Source organism: Chinchilla lanigera, unplaced genomic scaffold (genome assembly GCF_000276665.1).
Source record: "Chinchilla lanigera isolate Chin_1 unplaced genomic scaffold, ChiLan1.0 scaffold00135, whole genome shotgun sequence".
Classification (NCBI taxonomy): Eukaryota; Metazoa; Chordata; class Mammalia; order Rodentia; family Chinchillidae; genus Chinchilla; species Chinchilla lanigera.
Window position 1 is genome coordinate 307396 of NW_004955536.1, and position 8634 is coordinate 316029.

Consider the following 8634-nt stretch of genomic DNA (forward strand, 5'->3'; position numbering starts at 1 on the left):
TAAAAGTAGTTGCTCAAATTACGAGATATAAGCATGAAAATTGATCAAATGACATATGTACAAAACTTTCTCTTCAATGAACTAAAGATATTAGTAATATAAATATTTTAACACACACACACACATACACACATTTTTCCTTTTCTCTTCCTTCTTTTCTCCTTTCCCCATCCCAATTTCTGTTTCCTTCTGAACAATTTCTTCCCATTTCTCAATGGCTGCTGTACATTTTGTATGTCATTTATTCTTTCAACTTCTTACACTAGGGAGATAATATGATATTTACACATGCAAGACTGATTTATTTCACTTATAAGTATGGTCTCAAATTGCATCTACTTACCTATAAAAGTGTCAAGTTTATCCTTATTTATAACTGAACAAAACTCCATTGTGTAAAAATACCACATCTTTTTTCTACATTCCTCAATTGGTGGGCATTTGGGTCATTTCCAAGATTTAGCTATGACAAATTGTGCTGCTATAAACATAGGGGCACATATATCGCTGTTGTATGATGTTTTTAATTCTTTGGGGAAAATACCCAGAAGAGGAAAGCTGGGTTGAAAGGGACCTCTAATCCTAGTTTTTAGGAAACTCCACACTGATATCTACACTGCTTGCACCACTCAATACTCCCACCAACAGTGGAGAAGGCTTCCTTTTGCCCCACAGCCCCTCCAGCATTTGTCATTGGTTGATTTTTTAGGGGGTGGCTGGAATCGAACTCAGGACCTTGTGCTTGCCAGGCAGGTGCTGGGGCTATATTCCCAACCCATATTGGTTGATTTCTTGATAATAGCCATTCTTTCTACAGTGAGGTGGAATCTCAGTGTTTTTTTAATTTGGATCTCTTGAATGACTAATGATGCTGAATATTTTTTCACATATTTGTTTGCTACCTGTATTTTTTCATCTGAGAAGTGAGTATTCATCTCACACGGCCATTTCTGGATTTTGTCTTTAAATTTGTGGATCTGATTTTTTTCCAGTTCTTTATATGCTCTACATAGAAGTCTTCTATTTGTTTTGTTGTTTTTTTTTGTTTGTTTGTTTGTTTGTTTTTTGCAAGTACTATAGTGATTTTATCACTATAACTTTGTAGTATAATTTAAAGTCAAGGATTGTGATGCCTCATATCTTGTCTTTGTTGCCCAGGATTGCTGTTGTAGTTTGGGTTTTGTAAAGGAAACAATACAATATAAGACACTTAATTATAAGATTATTTTATAATAGTCACCCAAAGAGCCATATACAAAGAGTGCTGGAAATCTGTCCACACACTAAAGACCAAAGAATCCAGCTGAGGGCCTGGATCTCATGGAAATGTCCTGCGTGAGTCAAGCTGAAGACCTAGAGCCCAAAACAATGCCTCCCACAAGTCCAACTGGAGGCCAAGATCCCACGACAATGCCTCATGCAGGCATGTTTCATGGATCTACACTGGGAAGGCCTAAAGTTCAGTGGTGGAAGCTAAAAAGTCTATGCTAGCTGAGCAAATGACCTGTACTAGCAGGCTGAGGTATCTGCACTGGAGCCAGGAAGCAACACTCAAAGTAAGAACCAGAGCTCCACCAAAAGGTACGATAGCCATCCTTAGTGACAATGAGGTCTCGAACTCCACCAATGATGAGGAAAGCCAAGTTCCCATCAGAAAAGCCAACACAACAAGCTTCTCCAGGAGACTGAGCAGTGCATTATCTTCCCCTCCAGAGCCAGGAAGCAATGCTGAAAGTGAGGACCAGAGCTCCCTGAAAGTGAACCATACCCATTCTCAGCAACAGTGCCATTCTCAGCAAGGTCAGTGGTGGAAGCTAGAAAGTCTATGCTAGCTGGGCAAATGACCTGTGCTAGCAGGCTGAGGTATCTGCACTGGAACCAGGAAGTAACACTCAAAGTAAGAACCAGAGTAAAGTCCTGAGCTTCTTCAATGATAAGAACAGCCAAGTTCATCAAGAAAAACAGCATGATAAGCTCCTCCAGGAAAACCAACAGCTCCTTGCAGCTTCTAACAGCACCCAACAGCTTGTAACATCCACACTTCTCCAGTTCTTCCTCTTATGCAGCTAGCAATGATCCTCCAGTGAGTTTTCCACACCCAACACCATTCTGATTCAGTTCAGCTAAGTGCCACAACTTGAGCACCAGTTGTGAATCCACCACAACAACCTTTGCTATTCTAGGTCTCTTCTGGTTCCAGATGAGTTTCAGGAATGTTTTCTCTAGTTCTGTGAAGTATGCTAATAGTATTTTTATCGGGATTGCATTAAATCTGTACAACAGTTTTGGGCATATGGTCATTTTCATAATGTTGATTCTTCCTATCCATGAGCAAGTAATACCTTTCCATTTTCTCAAATTCTCTTTAATCTCTTTTTTCAGAGTACTATAATTTTCAATGTATAGATCTTCTATTTATTTTGTCAGATTGATTCCTAAGTATTTCATTTTTTTGGATGCTATTGTGAAGAGTGTGGTTTCCCTAATTGCTCTCTTATTGAGTTTGTTGCTTGTGAATAGGGATGCTATTGATTTTTGAGTGTTGATTTTGTACATAGCTACACTATTGAATTTGGTTATTAAATCTAGAAGGCTTTCGGTGGAGTTTTTTGGGGTCTTCTACATAGAGTATCATGTCATCTGTGAATAATAATAATTTCACTTCTTCCTTTCCTATCTTTATTCCTTTCATTTCTCTCTACTATCTAATTGCTCTGGCTAATGTTTCCAGAATTATATTACATAGGAGTGATGACAGTGGACATCATTGTCTTCTTTCTGACTTTAAAGTGAAAGCTTTCAGTTTTTGTCCATTTAGTATGATGTTGGCTGTTGGTTTGTCATAGATGGCTTTGATCAGATTTAGCTCAGAGGTGTAGCACCTGCCTGGCAAGCATGAGGTCCTGAATTCGATTCCCAGTACCCCTCCAAAAAAGAGACTGAGAGAAGTGCCTGAGGGGAAGACTGCATAAAGTATGGTTGGATTTGATCAGTGCATGTTATATGCTTGTGTGGCAGTATCCCAAAGAACAGATTAAGATGTACAACTAATACATATTAATGAAAACTAAAATATAAGCCAGGTATAATGGAGCACTAAGAAAGTTTTCATTTCTCGTAAGTTGGGTTGTAGCTATAGGGTTTTTGTTTGTTCAGTTGGTTGGTTGGTTGATTGGTTGGTTGGTTGGTTGGTTGGTTGGTTGGTTTTTTGCTTGCTTTGATAGATATTTTTTATCAAGTTGAGGAAGTTCCCTCCTATCCTTAGTCTTGAGGGTTTTTTAATAAGTCATGATAGGGTATTGTTAAATGCTTTTTCGGCACCTGTTGATGCTATCACGTGATGTTTTTCTTTAAATAGTTGTGTATGAGGGAATAACTGAGTTTTGAATGTTGAACCAACCTTGCATACCCAGGACAAATAAATCCCAGTCCTCCAGTTTGGATATGACTTGTGTGTCCCCCAAGAGTTCATGTGCTGGGCCTGGTACTGAATGTGGAAGTGTTAGAAAGTGGTAGATCTTTAGGAAGTGGGGTCTGGGGGTGTCCTTAGGTCATGGGAACCACCACATCCAAGCAAATAAAGTTGCTGTCATGGGACTCTGAGTGGTTCCCATGAGAGCAAGTTATCATAAAAATAAGCCTGACCACAGAACACTATTTCCTGCCTTGTGATGTGATTGCTTGCTCTGCACAGTTTACCCGCCATTGTGGTCCCATTGCCTTGAGGCCCATCTGAACTGTGTTCATGCTGACTCCATGCCCTTGAATCTTCAGAACTATGAGATAAACGTATTTTCTTTATAAATTTACCCAGCTGTATGTATTTCATTATAGTACAATACTCCTTATTTAATGACCAAGTTTGATTCCTGCAACTAGGTTGATAAATGGATCAGTCACTAAATCAGGAACTGTATAAGTATATATATTATAATAGAACAAAAAAGGTCAAAGGAAACTCCAGCTTGATAACTTTGCTTTTATTTACATAAATGTTACCTGCAGTATTGTAATGTATAACAGAACATAAAACTACAGTACCGTACTGTACAATCAGTAAAAACTATAATACTGTATAAACAGAACACTGTACAAAAAAGACATTTATTTAGGTTCTATAAACAATCTGTACAGAACTATACAAAAAAATGGGTCATAAGTCTGAGCAGAACAACTAGGTCATAAGTCCAAACAGTGGTTAAACAGGTAGGTCAGTATACAAAGAATGTTTTTAGTGAAAAATGGACTAACACACCCACTATGCTCTTGTGTATAATCTATTTTATACGTTGTTGGATTTGACTTGCTAATATTTTGTTGAGGATTTTTACATCTATGTATATGTGAGAGAGGGGTCTTGTTTTTGATCCACTTTGATAATCCATTTCCTTTTGTTCTTTAGGTAATTGCCTGGCTTTTACATTGGAAGAATGCTGCCCTCTTATTTTCCTATTTTGTGGAAGAGTTTAATAGAGAATTAGTGTGATTTCTTTAACATTTGATATAACCAATGAATCAATCTAGACTTGGTATTTTCTGTTTTGGAAAGTTTTTAGTTATTGATTTCTTTTTTCTTTTTTTTTTTTTAAGACAGGACCTCACTATGTGATTCAGGATAACTTTGAACTTACTAGGTAGCCCACGCTTACCGCAAACCTATGGCAATCCTCCTTGCTCAGCCTCCTGAGTACTGGGATTACAGGCATGTGCCACCACACTAAGTTCTATGATCCAGTGACTTTCATTTACATAAGCTTTTTCATATTAACTATTTGTTCTTGTGTAAAATTTAGTAGTTTGCTTTTTTTAAGGACCTGGTCTATATGGATTACTTAAATGAACATAGGATTTGGAACATAAGATTTGGACCAAGATGGTGGAGTGTAAAGCAGCAGAGAAAGAGACTTTCTGAGAGTTGCCATCCAGATGCTGGAATATAGCAACATGAGGAAGAAAGAAGGAAGGAAGTGGGTCCCCTGGACCCAGGAAGTATCTGAAGAGTGATTTGAAGCCCACAGAGAGAGTAAAAAGAGAAACTTCAATGAAGAAGAAGGTAGCTTGGTGGTGTCTTCTCCCTGAGATGGGACTCCCCGTGAAAGAGAAGCAGTTCAAATTTGCAGACACACAGTGACTGCTGGTGACCCCAGAGGCCTTCATGGACAGATGCAGCAGTGGAGAGGAACAGTGGACATAAAAGACTGCACTAGCTGGTGGTGAGTGCTGAAGGCTCAATCATCCCACACAAGAGAGCAATTGGCTGGGAGACATCTTGGAGAAGGACCAGCTGAGCTCAGAACTCTGAGCAGAAGCTGGCCCTGTCTAGTGGCTCCTTGCTGGGCTCAGGTCAAATGAGTCTGGTCTTGGCCAGAAGGTGCAGGCTCACTGAGATTATCCACTACCATGCCAAAAAGCTGCTGCTAGCTTGCTGGGATAAATTAACGCAGATAGGGACTCTATCTCAACATTTTGTCTACTACTGACAGCAGGGACATGTTAGGTAGTGGATGTTTCTTTCTTTTTCTTTGATAAATAAAACCTAAAATCTATTTACACCAAAGAATTCCAACAATGGATCTTTCACATATGAAGGACAAAGATAGATATAGATAGCTATAGATGTAGATATAGATATAGATAGATATGTATATGTACAGGGTGGCAGTGCTATAGCAAGAGTTGATAGTTTCCACAATTACAGATCTACAATTTCCATTTCACTGGAGACAGTGGCTCTTCTCCTGCCTCTCAAGATACAAGACTGAGAAGCATGTCTTCTCACTGGATGGCATGTAAGCAAAGAGGAAGGTAAGAGAAGAAGGTAGGTTAAAATTAAACCCAATATGGCTGCATCTCCCATTAGCTCTCAGATTTGCTAGCATGAAACCTATATAGACAATGTTTCATTTGTAAAAAGCAGAAAGTTATGCCCAGTAACTGACTTCAAGATGGCCAAGTCAAAAAAAAACTGAAAAAGATTATGGCTTCCCTCTCCTACCAGCTATGGAGTACAACATGAGACATGAAAGAGGAAAAGACCAAGGCAGGAGCCTTGGAGGAATATTGTCACAATTTTAAACTAAACTGACACCAAAATTAAACGAGCTGGATTTAGGGTTAAGTCAGTAAAACATGGTTCATGCTGAATAAATGTTTTCAGAATCTGTCTACCCTTTGGGTAGATTTTCAACATCTCCATATAGCTAAGACATGCTTCCACTAGAGTCACCAGGGTAACTGCACTTAATCATTTATAAAAAATGACTTGCAGTATATTGCTCTTACAGACTGGGTCTTCCCTGCCTCTTCTCTATGCTGCCTCCTCCCTTCCCACTTCCCTGGAAAAGCTACATTTTTGTAATCTTTGGAGAAGAGCACAAGATACACCCTCCCCCAGAGTATAGGATGGTGGGGGAGCAATCATAGAAATAGGAAGAAATGTCCACCCAAATGCAGCAGCCAGGATTGAGGCTGATTTATATTTTTGTTCTTTAGTGATAAGGAACTGAATTTGGAAGGGTAGAAAAACTTTGTCTATGAAATATTTCAGTTACAGGTAATCTTTCAGGGAATCTCCCAAGTTATGAAAAATTTGAGTTTCAAAAACGGGGGGAAGAAAAAAATCAGCCTATGATAATTTTTTATGACTGAACAATTATAAATTCACAAGCAACGGTTCAGACATGGTGTTTCTTAAATGTTTCACCCTCCTCACAAGGTGCAAGCTGCATCAAGGAGAGGGTGGACTTCCCCACCTCTACTCAAGCATCAAGAGAAAGATGGGTGATTGCTTCTGAGCACCAGCAGAAACTGAAACAGGCATCCCAAGGGGATTGTCAGCATCAATCACTGGTGAGCCTGCCAGAAGTCCTAAGGGTGAAGGGGTTGGCATTGAAGAAATCCCTGACATCATGTTGGCACTGCTGACAGGTGTGCTGCAACCTGGTATGCTAGATGAACCCATGTGAGCCTGGTCCTTCACAACAGTACAGAAATAGGGATGCTCTATGCCTTCTCTTGCAGTGAGCTATGACTGGTGATCATATTGCAGCAGTTTATCCAGGAAATCCAAGGCCTCCATGCTGACAAGGTTTTGACTGTGGAAAAAGTATTCCTGTTGCTTACAACAGTGTCTGCCCAAGATATCATTGAAATGGAGATGTAATTCAATATTGTGTTTGTCAATGTAGTCACATAAATCTTCTGTTCCCAGAACCTTGGCTATCCTCGCCAACTGATCATAATTGTCATGTCTGTGGAAAAACAGCTCCTTCTGGAAGATCATACTTGCCAGCATACAACCCAGACTCCACATATCCAACCTATAATCATACATCTGATAGTCTACAAGTATCTCAGGGCCTTTGAAGTATCACAAAACAACTTGGACAGTATATTCTTGACCAGGATGATAAAATTCAGCCAGACCCCACTCTATTAGACACAGCTTTCTGTGTTCATGATCAGTTATGACATCATGGTGCTTCACATCTCCATGCATAATTCCCAGGCCATGAAAATAATCCAGGGCCTTCAGAATCTCATACATGTAAAAATCAAATATCATAGTCTGTTAATGTCTGGTAGAATTGCTTGAAGTCTGTGTTGTTTACATGTTCGAAAACCAAGGCAGAGTTCATGACAAAGGATCTTTTACAGTGTCTGCCAAAGTGATGATGTTGGGGCCTCCTCTCAAATTCTCCAAAATCTTTATTTCATGTTTAATTTTCTTCTTTTTTTACTTGCTTGAGAATTTTAACAATAACCGTTTCATTATTTGTGATGTTGATGGCCTCAAATACTTCACTATATTTACCCCTGCCTAGTTTTTAAACCAGTTGGTAGTCATCTTGACTTCCCATTCCACCATACGTGACTCATAATCCCAGAACTCTCAGGGTCTGTGCATGTTAACATCTGTGTTAACTCTGCCCTGCTTGGCACAGGTTCTGACATATCAGACAGGTTGGAAGACAAAGCTGAACTTGATGTCTGAAGACCTATCAAACACTGTGTTCAGAAGCAGCTGAGGGTAAGACTTTGTTTCAGGTCTGTTTGCTTCAAACTGTGGTGGAAGCAGCAGTGGTGGTAGCTACTTTGCCATTTCCTCACACAGACAATATTGTGGCAGTGGGGGAAAAGACACCTCTTTCTTTTTTCCCTCTCTCATTTTTTTGTTGTGGATTTGTTTTTGGTTTTTTTGTTTTTGTTTTTGTTTTTTTCTCCTTCATTGTTTGATGTTGTTTTTATATGAGTATTAAAGTGGTGTCTGGCTTCTTTTTGGTTGTGGTTTTGTTCTTCTTTTTATCTCTTCCTTCTCTCTTTCCCTCCAGTTTTCTGCATCAGTTTCCCAAAGTTAATGTGATCCTCCTTTGTCCTCTAGCCTTACTTCTAATCTCTTCCTCCTCTTCCATTTCTCTATTTTCTTCCTAACCCATTTTAAATTTTACCACTGAGGGAAAAATTGACATATTAAGGATGGTACACAGCATACAACTTTCTGGTTTATTTTAGATCTTGTTACATAACCACAAATCCAGGGGCTGGGGATTTAACTCAGCAGCAAAGCACCTGCCTGGCAAGTGCAAGTTCATGAGTTCAATTCCTGGTACCAGAAGAAAAGACAAAAAAAAAAAA

At 39.2% G+C, this 8634-nt stretch overlaps 1 pseudogene; it reads right to left on the bottom strand.

Annotated features, from left to right (window-relative positions):
• Positions 1 to 6754: 6754 nt before the first annotated feature.
• LOC102023075 lies at positions 6755 to 7953 on the bottom strand (annotated as a pseudogene).
• Positions 7954 to 8634: the final 681 nt, after the last annotated feature.